Source organism: Arachis hypogaea, chromosome 19 (assembly GCF_003086295.3).
Source record: "Arachis hypogaea cultivar Tifrunner chromosome 19, arahy.Tifrunner.gnm2.J5K5, whole genome shotgun sequence".
Classification (NCBI taxonomy): domain Eukaryota; kingdom Viridiplantae; phylum Streptophyta; class Magnoliopsida; order Fabales; family Fabaceae; genus Arachis; species Arachis hypogaea.
This window is the reverse complement of record NC_092054.1, coordinates 111,065,792-111,080,491: the sequence shown is the minus strand read 5'-3', so window position 1 is coordinate 111,080,491 and position 14,700 is coordinate 111,065,792. Positions and strand designations below refer to the sequence as shown.

General features: G+C 40.5%; 2 non-coding genes across 2 annotated transcripts; both read left to right on the top strand.

Moving 5' to 3' along the window:
- The first annotated feature begins 9,909 nt into the window (after positions 1 to 9,909).
- Positions 9,910 to 10,017, top strand: LOC112781191 (small nucleolar RNA R71). Its single transcript, XR_003191983.1, has one exon. It is a non-coding gene; the product is annotated as a small nucleolar RNA R71 (small nucleolar RNA).
- A 530-nt stretch (positions 10,018 to 10,547) lies between these two features.
- LOC112781208 (small nucleolar RNA R71) lies at positions 10,548 to 10,655 on the top strand. The gene has a single exon (XR_003191999.1). It is a non-coding gene; the product is annotated as a small nucleolar RNA R71 (small nucleolar RNA).
- The last annotated feature ends 4,045 nt before the right edge of the window (positions 10,656 to 14,700 follow it).

Here is a 14,700-nt window from a genome sequence, read left to right as displayed (position 1 = left end):
TTAAAAGAAGACATGATTATTGGAATTGAAATTGAATTAAAGAGAAATAATCCTTGCATTAATTAATCATAAAAGTATCTGAATGACAAAATTGAACATAACAAAGAACATGGAAGAATAAAACCAAGTTAAGAGAACAAACTAGAGTGATGAAGTCTTAATGAGGAAATAACTCTTCTCAATGTTCCAATGCTAAGACCAATTGAAAATTTAAAATTCTAAAAACTACCGAGAAAAACCTAAGAGAGTGAAAAAACTAGATCTAAAACTACTGAATGAATGTCTGTGTTGTTTCTGCATATTCTCTGACTCTAGTCTGCTGTTCCGGGCCAAAAACTGGGCCGAAATAAGGTCCAAAATCGCCCCCATCAAATTCTGCAGATTATACAGATCGCACATGTCACGCGATCGCGTCGTCCATGCGGACGCGTCGCTTGCGCTTTTTCCTTTCCACGCGTTCGCGTCGTCCATGCTACCGCGTCGCTTGCGCTTTCCAATCCGCGCAAGCCATGCGGTCGCGTCACTGCGAATTGTGCTCCTTTGCGCGGTCGCGTGAGCCATGCGACCGCGTCACTTCTCGCTGGTTATCTCCTCAAATTCTTGTGTTCCTTCCATTTTTGCTAGCTTCCTCTCCAATCTCCATCTCGTTCATGCCCTATAAGGCCTGAAACACTTGACACACAGATCACGGCATCGAATGGAATAAAGGAGAATTAAAAGTAAATAATTAAAGTCTCTAGGAAGCAATTTTCAAACATGTACTAAATTTAGGAAGGAAATCTAAATGCATGCTAAATTGATGAATAAGTGGGCAAGGATCATGACAAAACCACACAATTAAACACAATATAAACCATAAAATAGTGGTTATCAACCTCCCCACACTTAAACATTAGCATGTCCTCATGCTAAATTGAAGGAGACAAGGAAATAAGTATGAACATGCAGAAACTCATGAAATGCAATGCAATCCTACGTATATAAATAAATGCAACTATATGATTATTGTCCACTTGATCAAAAGTAAATAAGCCTTTCAAAACAGTTACAAATCAAATTCCACTAATTCTATCATTATACAATAAAACCAATAAAAGTGCAAGAAGATAGCTTATGAAAGCAGGAAACATGAAAATTCAAGCATTGAACCCTCAACGATAATGTATGTACGCTCTAATCTCTAGTGTATAGGGTAATCACTCAATTCTTTTCTAGTCATGTTTTCTAACTTTTGTTTTTTTCTTAACCAATCAACAACAGTTAATATACCAATGCAAACATCATGAGGTCTTTTCAGGGTTGTAATGGGGCCAAGGTGCAGGTAAGGATATACATATGGCTAAGTGAGCTTTATAAATTGAATCTTTAATTAACCTAAGCTCTCACCTAATATACATATATTCTATATACTTTTAAATTCATGCTTAGCTACCCATAATTCCCTTTTTCAACCCATACTCATGTTTCAACTTTGTATTTTAATTCTATCATATGTGCATTGATCTTTGAATTCTGAATTTAACATTGGGGTAATTTTGTTCCCTTATTTATTGTTTTTTTTGAATAAATAAAGCTTATCAACGCACATAGATTTTTTATTCTTATAGTTTCACATGAATAGGTATCCAAATTCCCTTTAAATTTTCATGACACATCCCCTTAACAATTTTTGTTTCCACAATTTCCCATACTTAACTAGTACACATAAATCTATCTTAAGCTAACCAAAGATTCAATTTGGGATATGCAATTGTTTTTTTTTCAGCTTAAGGTTAGTAATGTGGTAAAATATAGAACAAATGCGGTTTTAAAGGCTCAAAGTGGTTAACAAGGGTAATTGAAAAGGGTAGGCTTGATTTGGATAAGTGAGTTTAAACAAATAATGGCGTCAATCATGTGCAAGCATGTAAATATAATAAATATTGGACATATAAGATAAAACAAAATATAGATTACAATCATAGAGAAGTAAACACACAAGAATAAAATGATTATGGTTAAATAGTGTAAACATACATAAAGGCTCAAATCTTTCACAGGTTGTGTGTTCTTTAGCTCAAACATCATGTTCCAAATACAACTCAAGCAGATTTATCATAAAAATTTTGAAAAATTAGTGAAATTTTATTCCAAAGATAGATTTTTAAAAGAAACTTATTGTCTTTTCAATCAAGTAAAACATGCATGCAACTATTCTAACCTATGCAATTTATTCTATTCTATAAAAGAAAGAAAAATCTAACTAAAATATCCTAATTATTGGTGCCAGAGAAGAGAATTTACCTCCGGAAGTCAGGTACTGACCGACCTCCCCACACTTAAGGCTTTGCACCGTCCTCGGTGCCATCTGTCAGGAACAGGGGTGGGCTGGTGGCAGTATCTCCACAGTCGGGATCATCATGGCTCCCAGTGCTGGTAAAAGAAGTGGAGTCCGGGGTGTCTGAGTCTCTGAAGCGTCCCTTGAGTAGCTCCTTGAGGTGTTTGAATCGGCGCTCGTTACGGCACTTTCTCATCTTAGCTTTCAGTTCATGCCGATCCAATTTTTCAAGTATCTGCTGGAGCAATTTCTCGGTTGTAGATGCTTGTGGTTTTGAAGAAGGAATATCTTCAACTGGCTCAGTAGGCTGGCTTGTAGTGGCTGCTGAAAGTCTGAGGTATTTCCCGTGAGGGACATATTGAGCATCCCGTGGAAGCATGGCTTTGGTGTCCCCAGCTCTGTAGGAGACTCCGGCTGCTGAGAAAAGATCTGAGACCAAGGCGGGAAAAGGTAAGTTGCCCGTGATTTGTACGTGCTCCATAGCATTCCGGATGTATCTTGAAAGATTCAGAGGTTGGTCTGTAAGGATGCACCATAGTAGAACAGCCATGTCTGCAGTGAAGGAGGACTCATGAGTGCTCGGAAAGACGTAATGGGACATGATCTGTGGCCATACGCGAGCCTCCAAGGTAAGTGCAGAAGCCAAGATTCCCTTAGGGCGGGAACGGTGGTATCCGTAGATCCAACGGCTGCCAGGTAAAGTGATGACTCCGAGAATGGAGTCCCAGTCAAATTGGTATCTCTGGTGCTGAAGGGTGGCTTCTTGAAAAGCGTCCATTCCTGCAGGAATAGGGGGAAGACTCAGAACTTGCTGAATGGCTTCTTCTGTGATGGGGACTTACTTCTGCCGGACATAAACAGACTGCAGGGTTGGCATGTAGAAGTTGGAGTAGAACTCAACTACCCAAGAAAGATTGACCTGCCTTGGTTGTTTCCGTAGGAAACCCCATTGTCTTCGCTCAATTTGCGGCTCAACAAAGGTGGCAATATTGGACGGGAGGGTAAGAAGGTATTCATTGTTATAGTTCCTTTCTGCCAGGATGGAGAACATCTGCTCACAGTAGCGATTGGAAAATCGCGCAGCGTCCTTTGCTGGAAAGGCTTTCTCCTTTTCGTCAACCTTTATTATCCTCTTGACTCGTTTTGTTGAGGGCTTGACTGCGGTTGAAGAGGGCTCTACCACTAATGCTCTTTTAGTTCCTCTTCTTGCTGGTGGTCTGGAAGTTGCTTTCTCCTTTCCTTTCTTGGTGGCCATCCTGAAAGAAGGGAAGAGAAAGAAAATTAAATGCAAAGAGAGATACAGCAAGGAAGGAAACGGAAAAGAGGGTGAATGATGCACAGTAAAATGTAGATGACATTAACACATGCTCTCGAGTACATATGAAAAGCCATCAATGGGAAATAGCTAGTGCATAAAAAGACAAGTGAATGCAAGGTGTTTATTGGCATGCTAGCAAAGGGCATGAGTAGCATAGACCAAGCATTACTTTGTAACAAACCATCACGTTTGTATTGACAATTGAATTCAATTAATAAAATAATAGGGGAAAGTTGTGAAAAGCAAGCATTGAATAGTATAGGAACATAGAGAAGTGCATAATGCCACATGGACTTTTTCACAAACACATAGCATGCATGTTAAACAAGATGTAAAAAGTATGAAATTGAACATGCAAGCAATCCCCTAAAATAATAATAATAATTGTCAAATAAATTGTAACAAGTCACAAGCATATAGTGAGGGATAATGACTCAAAAAATTTCTAACACCATGTAAAAAGGGAAAAGAAGAATAAAGAAAATAAAAGTTTGAAAAGAAAAAAAAAGAAAAAGAAAATAATAATATATACATAATATAATAAGAATGATAGAAAAGAGAAGAAGGAAGAAGAAGGTAAAACCTTCTTAATGGAGGAGAGAGAGAGAGAGTGAGATAGAAAGGAGAAGGGGGAAAGAAGAAAGAAGGAAGAAGGAGGGAAAAGAAAAATTAGGATTTGGAGGAAAGAAAGATAAGATAATTTGGCAATTGAGGATTAGCTGTGCGGCACATGCGACGCGGCCGCCTGGGGCATGGGTTCGCATGGGGGCACGTCAGGGAAGGGGACGCGATCGCATCGGTCTCGCGGTCGCATGACCTATGTTGCACTACTGGCGCGAGTGCAGCCTCGCTCCAGCACAACTCTCTGTTCGATTCATTTCAATTGCCAAAATTGGGTAACGCGATCGCGTGGGTCATGCAATCGCGTGAGTGCGCGGCAGAAAATAATTGACGCGGTCGCGTGACAAGGATTGTGCTTCCAGCACCAATCCAGCACCACTCTCGCACAATATAGCATTGTGCACCCTTTTACGTCGAAAATGCAGGGCACGCGGCCGCGTGAGGCACGCGGTCGCGTGGGAGGCCATGATTTCCATGCGACGCGGTCACGTGGAGTAATTTGTGCCATTGGCATGACTCCAGTGCTCCTCCTGCGTAACTTTCTGTTCATTTTTATTTTTCTTTACTCCTCCTGCCACGCGGACGCGTCGCTGGTGCGATCGCGTCGCGCGGCGAAAATATATATATATATATATATTTTTTTTTTTTTCTAAGGAAAGATAAAGACATGTAATTGAAAGAGCACGGAAGCACTAATAAAGAGAAGAGTTATTAAAGAAGAAAAACTAAAAGTGAAGAAAAGAACAATCATACCGCGGTGGGTTGTCTCCCACCAAGCACTTTGCTTTTACGTCCGTAAGTTGGACGCTCCACTAGCTCAATCTGCTGCTATGTGGGGATCTTCCAAGTGGAAGATCTCAAGCTCCTTATTTCTCTGCACCTTCTCACCATGGTACAGCTTTAGGCGGTGTCCATTAACCTTAATAAGTTTAGAACTTAAAGGATGGCTTAGGTGATAAACTTCGTACGGTTCAGCCTTCTCTATTCTGTATGGACCTTCCCATTTTGATCTCAACTTACCGGGCATGAGCCTCAGTCGAGATTTGTAAAGGATAACAAAATCTCCAGGTTGGAACTCTCTCTTCTTGATGTTTTGATCATGCACAGCTTTCATCTTTTCCTTGTATATTCTGGAGTTCTCATAAGCTTCTAGGCGAAGGTTCTCCAGTTCCTGTAGTTGCAACTTTCTTTCAGTTCCGGCTTTCTCAATTTCCATGTTACACTCTTTAACTGCCCAGAAGGCTCTGTGTTCGATTTCAACTGGAAGATGGCAAGCTTTTCCATAAACTAAGCGAAAGGGACTCATCCCAATGGGTGTCTTGTATGCTGTTCTATATGCCCACAGTGCATCTTTTAGTCTAGTGCTCCAGTCTTTTCTATGAGGCTTTACTATCTTCTGCAGGATACGCTTAATTTCTCTGTTTGACACCTCGGCTTGCCCATTAGTTTGGGGATGGTAAGCTGTTGCAACTTTATGGATTATCCCAAGCTTCTTCATCAATCCTGTTAGTCTCCTGTTACAAAAATGGGTGCCTTGATCGCTCACGATCGCTCGTGGTGATCCAAAGCAGCATATAATATGGTTTCTCACAAAGGATACAACAGTGTTAGCATCATCAGTGCGGGTAGGAATTGCTTCCACCCATTTGGAAACATAATCCACAGCTAACAATATATAAAAATATCCACTAGAATTTGGAAATGGACCCATGAAGTCAATGCCCCAGACATCAAAAATTTCACAGAAAAGTATATATTGTTGAGGCATCTCATCCCTCTTGGATATGTTACCAAATTTCTGGCATGGGTGACAAGATTTACAAAACTCAGCAGCATCTCTAAAAAGAGCAGGCCACCAGAATCCGCAGTCTAAGATCTTTCTAGCTGTTCTTTGAGGGCCAAAGTGTCCTCCACTCTCAGATGAGTGACAGGCCTCTAAAATGGACTGGAATTCTGATTGAGGTACACATTGTCTAATTATCTGGTCAGCGCCACATCTCCATAAATATGGGTCATCCCATATATACTATTTAGACTCGCTTTTCAACTTGTCTCTTTGATGTTTAGAGAAATGTGGAGGAAATGTGCGGCTAACTAAATAATTAGCAACAGGTGCGTACCAAGGGACTACCTCAGATACTGCTTGCAGGTTGTCAAAAGGAAAATTATCATCTATAGGAGTAGAATCATCCTTAATATGTTCAAGGTGACTCAAGTAGTCTGCTACTAAATTTTGATTACCACTCCTATCCTTTATTTCTAAATCAAATTCTTGTAACAGCAGTATCCAACGTATAAGTCTTGGTTTGGATTCCTTTTTAGCTAAGAAATACTTTAGAGCTGCATGGTCCAAATACACTACTACTCTAGTACCAAGTAAATAAGCTCGGAATTTATCCAGAGCGAAAACAATAGTAAGTAGCTCTTTCTCAGTAGTAGTATAATTGGACTGGGCAGTGTCTAAAGTCTTAGACGCATAGGCAATAACAAAAGGGTCCTTACCTTCACGCTGAGCCAGCGCTGCTCCTACTGTATGGTTGGAAGCATCGCACATGATTTCAAACGGCTGGCTCCAGTCGGGTCCTCTCACAATTGGGGCTTGAGTTAGAGCAATCTTCGGCCTATCAAATGCTTGTTTGCAATCTTCACTGAACTCGAACTCAATGTCCTTCTGCTATAATCTGGATAAGGGAAGTGCCACCTTACTAAAGTCTTTAATAAATCTCCTGTAGAAACCTGCATGGCCAAGGAACGAATGGACTTCCCTCACAGAAGAAGGGTAAGGTAAACTAGAAATAACATTCACCTTTGCTGGGTCTACAGAAATGCCATTATTAGACACCACATGTCCTAATACAATTCCTTGCTTTACCATAAAGTGATATTTTTTGAAATTCAATACAAGGTTTGTATTAACACATCTATCTAATACTCTAGATAATCCCTCTAAGCAAAGGTTGAAAGAATCACCATAAACACTAAAATCGTCCATAAAAACTTCCATACAGTCCTCAATAAGATCAGAGAAAAGACTCATCATGCACCTTTGGAAGGTGGCTGGTGCATTGCACACGCCAAAGGGCATTCTCTTATAAGCATAAGTCCCAAAAGGACATGTAAAAGTAGTCTTTTCCTGATCCTCAGGAGCTATATGAATCTGGAAATAACCTGTGTAACCATCTAGAAAGCAATAATGTGATTTACCTGACAGGCAATCCAGCATTTGATCAATGAATGGAAGTAGGTAGTGATCCTTACGGGTAGCTTGGTTGAGACGCCTGTAATCAATGCAGACTCTCTAAGCATTCTGAACTCTAGTTGCTATGAGCTTACCATGCTCATTCTTCACGGTAGTGACTCCGGACTTCTTGGGCACCACTTGTACTGGGCTTACCCATTCACTGTCTGAAATGGGATATATGATACCGGCCTCCAATAGTCTGGTCACTTCCTTTTTGACAACTTCCAAGATGGTGGGGTTCAATCTCCTTTGGGGTTGACGGACAGGTCTTGCTCCTTCTTCCAAAAATATTCTGTACTCGCATACTTGAGGGTCGATTCCCACTATGTCTACCAAACTCCACCCAATTGCTTTCTTATGCTTCCTCAGCACATCAAGTAACTGCTCTTCTTGTTGAGAAGTCAGTTCTCTTGCAATAATAACCGGAAGCTTCTGCTCATCCTCAAGGTAAGCATATTTGAGATGTGGAGGGAGAGGTTTCAATTCTAACTTTTGATCATGGGCAGGCTCTGGATTATCTAGGGTTTGTGAAAATGGCGAAGTGTCCTTATTGTCAGTCAAGAGGGTCCCCACACTTGGACCTTGTCTAGTGTGCCTCCCTTCAAACTCTTCTTTTTGAACTTCAGCTACACTTTCGTCTATGACATCACACTGGAAGATAGAACGATCTTCTAGGGGGTTGTCAATGACTCCATTCAGATTGAAGATTACTATGCGGCCATCTATTTCAAAGGAGTATGTTCCTGAAAAAGCATCTAATTTGAATTTTGATGTCTTCAGGAATGGTCTTCCAAGTAGGATTGATGATGGCTTATCTGAATCATTATGGGGCATCTCCAAGATATAAAAATCAGTGGGAAATGTGAGCCCTTTAATGTTCACCAAAACATCTTCAGCAACTCCAGCCACTGTAATAATACTTTTATCTGCTAACACAAAACGACCTACCGACCTTTTTAAGGGAGGGAGCCTTAAAACATCATATATAGACAAAGGCATTATACTGACACATGCTCCTAAATCACACATGCAATCATAAATTACTACACCACCAATAGTACAACTAACTATGCAAGGACCTGGATCACTACATTTTTCAGGTAATCCTCCCATTAAAGCAGATATAGAACTACCTAAAGGAATAGTTTCTAATTCATTAATTTTGTCTTTATGGATACATAAGTCTTTTAGAAACTTTGCATATTTAGGTACCTGCTGAATAACATCGAAAAAGGGAACAGTTACCTCAACCTTTTTTAATATTTCTACCATTTTAGAATCAGGTTCCAGCTGCTTCCTGGGCTTCCTTGCAAGTTGTGGAAATAGAATGGGGGTAGTGTTTTCTATGGTGCCTGCGCCTTTTGGTGCTTCTTCCTGTGGTTGAGCTATCTCTTCTTCAGCTATGTCCTGTATATCCTCTTCCTCTTCAACATCTTCGATTTCTACCACCTCTTCAACTGAGGTGTATTCTGGTGAGCTTGGTTCCTCCTGATTCCTCTCCTGCAGTGTGGTTCCGAACCTCAGGGTGATGGCATTAATGCCTCCCTTTGGATTGGGTAATGGTTGAGAGGGGACTCCAGTGGTGCTTGAAGGTTGGTTACTGGAATTTTGTGCTGAACCAAGTTGTGTCATAAGAGCTTGCAGAGTAGAGGTGAAACCATTCAGACTGGTGTTAATATTGTTCACGATGGTATTTTCCATGGCCAGTTGTCTTTTCTCAAAAGCTTGTAATAAATCTTCATTAGAAGATACAGAAGAATGAGTAAATTGAGAGGTTTGCTGCTGATTGTTCGGTGGTCCTTGGTTTTGCCTCAGGTGAGGTGCTCGATAAGGTTGATTTTGCTACCTGTTGTTGTTATTATTCCACCTCTGATTTTCTTGGTTATCTCTGCCTCCCCTATTATTGTTGTCTCTCCAATTCTGGTTTGAATTGTCCTGCCATCCATGGTTATTATTTCCACTTTGATTGTACCCTTGGTTGGGGCGGTCATAGAAGTTGTGAGTGGATGCCACCATGTTGTCTTCTTGTTGGAGCTGCGGGCATTCATCAGTGTAATGGCTGTAATCAGCACAAATTCCGCAAATTCTTTGTGGAACTAGTTGTTGGTTTTGCTGCGGTTGAGTTTGCTGAGCTTGTTGATTCAACTGCATTTGCTTCAGCAGGTTGGTCATCTCACAGATGCTTCAATTTAGAACAGCAGTCTCTATGCCAGAAGATACTTCTGCAACGGCTTTTGAACGGCCTTGCTTCTGTCTGTGGTTCCGAGTAGATTCAGCTAAATCACTGATCAATTGCCAAGCTTCATCAGTGGTCTTGTACTTCTTCATAGACCTATTGCTGGCACTTTCCAATGTGGTCATATCTTGGGGCCTCATACCTTGTGTGATATAGCTGAGTAGCACGATCTTGTCAATCATGTGGTGGGGGCATGCTTCCAGAAGATTATTGAAGCGCTCCCAGTATTCAAAGAGAGTCTCATTGTCATCCTGAACAATTGTAGAGATATCCTTCCTCAGTTTATCAGTAACTTCAGATGGAAAGAATTTCTCCAGAAACTCCTTTCTGAGTGTATCCTAGTTGGATACATTTGCTAGAGGTTGAGTGTAGTACCACTCTCTTGCTTTTCCCTCAAGAGAGAACGGAAAAGCTTTCAGCAGAATTGAAGTTTCATCAGTGCCATCACGCCTGACAGTAGAACAAGCTGCCTGGAAATCTCTCAAGTGCTTGATAGGCTCTTGAGCAGGTAGGCCATGAAACTTGGGCATCAAATTTAGCAGTGCGGTCTTTATTTCAAAATCCGTAGCTACCGCTGGATGATGCGCTTGAAACGGTTGCTTCAAAATCTGCTAGAGGATACTTCTGCGACAGCTTTTGAACAGCCCTGCTTCTGTCTATGGTTCCTAGTAGATTCAGCTAAATCACTGATCAATTGCCAAGCCTCATCCGTGGTCTTGTAGTTCTTTATAGACCCATTGCTGGAACTTTCTAATGTGATTTTATCTTGGGGCCTCATACCCTGTGTGATATAGCTGAGTAGCACGATCTTGTCAATCATGTGGTGGGGGCATGCTTCCAGAAGATTATTGAAGCGCTCCCAGTATTCAAAGAGAGTTTCATTGTCATCCTGAAGAATTGTGGAAATATCCTTCCTCAGTTTATCAGTGACTTTAGATGGAAAGAATTTCTCCAGAAACTCCTTTCTGAGTGTATCCCAGTTGGATACATTTGCTAGAGGTTGAGTGTAGTACCACTCCCTTGCCTTTCCCTCAAGAGAAAACAGGAAAGCTTTCAGCAAAATTGAAGTTTCATCAGTGCCATCACGCCTGACAGTAGAATAGGCTGCCTGGAAATCTCTCAAGTGCTTGATAGGCTCTTGAGCAGGTAGGCCACGAAACTTGGGCATCAAATTTAGCAGTTCGGTCTTTATTTCGAAATCTGTAGCTACCGCTGGATGATGCGCTTGGAACGGTTGCATTGTAAAATCAGGGGCTCCTTCCTCCTGGATGGTAACTCTCCTAGCTGCCATATCTTCTGCACGTAAAACAACCGAATCAGTAGAACGGGGGCTGGTTTCTTCCTCAAATTCACTTTCAGATCTGCCCTCAGAGCGGGCTAACCTACGCTGTTCTCGCCTTATTCGTGAAATTGTTCTTTCAATTTCAGGATCGAATATTAGCAAGCGCGGATCAGGAAGTGAACGTGTCATTTGACGGAAGAAACATGCAGCTCATAGTAGCAAAATTAAGTAAAATGCAAATAAATAAATTCTAATTAATGAAATTAGCACTCTATTGCAACTCACCGGCAACAGCGCCAAAAATTGATGGGAAGCAGAAGCTGGTGAATTAAAAATTTATTAAAATGGTTACATTGCAAGTATAGTTCTTAACTCACCGAAAATCTGCCTATCAATTTAGAAATATGTCACAGAGAGTTTAAATTAAAATTACTGGGAGTTTTAAGTCCCAGGTCGTCTCCCAACGAGTTGCAGAAAAGTGTGCTATTTTATTAATCAGATGTTCCAAGAAGTTAAGCTAAGTAAATTGGAATTTAAATTGAGGAATTTTAAATAATATAAATAAAAGCCTTGACTGAAAATTCATTAGTTAGAATCTCTATCATTGATGGAGTGATATTGATTTATAATTAACGGTTACTCTGTTTGGTTATCCTTTACTAGGTAAGGAAAAGTCAAACAAGTTGGACTGCCAGATCTATTCACGAGTTACAACCCACTTAGTTCAAAGGGATTGGCGTTGGTGACAGGATAGCAATCCAACATTTAACCCAACTATAAATTTCTCCTTCAATCCTTCCAACTCAAGAATTCCTTTTAATCAACTCCCTATCAAGTAATGAAACTACTCACGCATTGTAAATAAAGAATCCATGGCACATGAAAGGGAATTAAAAGAAGACATGATTATTGGAATTGAAATTGAATTAAAGAGAAATAATCCTTGCATTAATTAATCATAAAAGTATCTGAATGACAAAATTGAACATAACAAAGAACATGAAAGAATAAAACCAAGTTAAGAGAAAAAACTAGAGTGAGGAAGTCTTGATGAAGAAATAACTCTTCTCAATGTTCCAATGCTAAGACCAATTGAAAATTTAAAATTCTAAAAACTACAGAGAAAAACCTAAGATAGTGAAAAAACTAGATCTAAAACTACTGAATGAATGTCTGTGTTGTTTCTGCATATTCTCTGACTCTAGTCTGCTGTTCCGGGCCGAAAACTGGGCCGAAATAAGGTCCAAAATCGCCCCCATCGAATTCTGCAGATTATGCAGATCGCACATGTCACGTGATCGCGTCGTCCATGCGGATGCGTCGCTTGCGCTTTTTCCTTTCCACGCGTTCGCGTCGTCCATGCTACCGCGTCGCTTGCGCTTTCCAATTCGTGCGGCCGCGCAAGCCATGCGGCCGCGTCACTGCGAATTGTGCTCCTTTGCGCGGTCGCGTGAGCTATGCGACCGCGTCACTTCTCGCTGGTTATCTCCTCAAATTCTTGTGTTCCTTCCATTTTTGCTAGCTTCCTCTAAAATCTCCATCTCGTTCATGCCCTATAAGTCCTGAAACACTTGACACACAGATCACGGCATCGAATGGAATAAAGGAGAATTAAAAGTAAATAATCAAAGTCTCTAGGAAGCAATTTTCAAACATGTACTAAATTTAGGAAGGAAATCTAAATGCATGCTAAATTGATGAATAAGTGGGAAAGGATCATGACAAAACCACACAATTAAACACAATATAAACCATAAAATAGTGGTTTATCAGCTAATCAACATCCAAGCACATCAAGGGGCACACATACATGAGATGCATCGAAGACAAATAGAACAGGCAGAACTATTGGACGAGCAAAGGGCATTCGCAGAAGGAGTTTACATGAGCGAAACAGGACATCACATAAACACTCAAGCCAGGCTCGGCTACTTAGTGGGACAGCTGCCAATATTGCATCCAGGAATAGCCAGGTATGAAGAAATGAAGGATGAATTAGCACGAGAGGAAAGACAAAGGGTGGAAGAGAGTCATGAGTCAGTGAGGAAGGCACTTGAGGATTGGAAGCAAGCAAGATTGGCACGGATGCGAGGAAATGCAAGAGGAAACAAGGAGGACAAGCAAGGAAAAGAGCATGGACATCCACAACAGTAAAAGGTGGTGGAGTTCCTTCTTTATTCCACCTTTCTCTATGTTTTAAATAAGGAAGATCTTGTATAAAATAGAACTTGCTTCCATGTTATGTTTAAACCTTTTTCGATTCTGTCTTTTAAGTCTTTGGTATTGAAGAAGGTCTCTGTGTGCTAGTCTTTATGTCACTGCATCCTTACTTTACTTACTTGTATGCTTGTTCCTTTTGAATCAAATGAAGAGAGAATGTTTATGTTTCAAAAGACCAGAGTGGAGTTCATACTATGGAGTACATTCATGAGTTTGTGGTATGATCATAAGTTAGCTAAGTTGGTTCAACCATAAGGTGGGATGACAACTATCTGGCCTGAATACTTTGCTTTGAATATACTCATGAGACTAAGTATATGACAAGATCCTAATAAGAGAAAGAGAAAAGAATAATGAAAGTGGAAAAACAAAAGAAAAAGAGTAAGCAATAAGGCTAGGCACCAATGATTTTGATCTTAAGATATGTGTCTGTGGTGTTCCTGTGTGAGGGATCTACTTGGATGAATAAGCTCTTAGGGATGCTTTATCACTTGGTAACTTGGGTTAACTAACCCGGGATTATCAGCTGAAAGTCCATTATCAAGAGTAACCCTCATCACAGAGCATTTAGTAACCCAAAGAGGTGCTGGACACCAAGGTCTCAAGAAAAGAAAATAAATAAACTATGTGCCTGTGGTGTGTATGTATGGGGGAGAGACTTGAGGGAGTAAGTCCTTAGGGGTGCTTCAACACCTAGCACCTTGAACCAACTGGTTCGGGAGTGTTGGCTGAAAGCTTATCTTAAAAAGTTGTCCCCTTACAGAGCACTTAGCCTAAGAACACCAATAAGCTCTAAAATGACAATAAATGGATCAATGAATAAAAGTCTCATGGGATGTAAGCAAGGTGAGTGTTTTAGGACATGATAAAGGTCTGAAAGCCAGTAAACGAATGAACCTAAGTTGCTATGTATGAAACCACCATAAAATCAGTGATATGACTTCCACAAGAATGACTCATCTCTCTTGGCATTCCATTCATCATTCTCTTGTTCCAGTACTTGCTTAGGGACAAGCAAGCTTTAAGTTTGGTGTTGTGATGCCAAGGCATCTTGGCCAGTTTCACTGACCTTTTCTTTACTGTTTTTAAGGTAGTTTCATGCATTTCCTTAGGAAATAAGCTATTTTTGGGTAGATATTCACTTACATCTTGATTCAAGCATACATTGTGTATTTTACATTATTTCATGAGGATTCTGCATGAGTTTAGTGACAAATTATATGCTGCATTGCCCATGACTTGGACTAGAACTTTGATGCGCTCTATTGCTTGATTTCAGGACCAAAGGAAGCAAGGAATGGGAGGTAACTTGCAAAGTTAATGAGAAAAGTGATTGCCAATAACGCCCTCGAAGCCATCATTGACCACGTTAAGAGTCACGTTAACTAAGTTAACGAGAACTCTAACGTGGAGAGGGGAAGTTGAGCCAACGTTAGTGACACTTAACATTGTCACTAACGTTGGC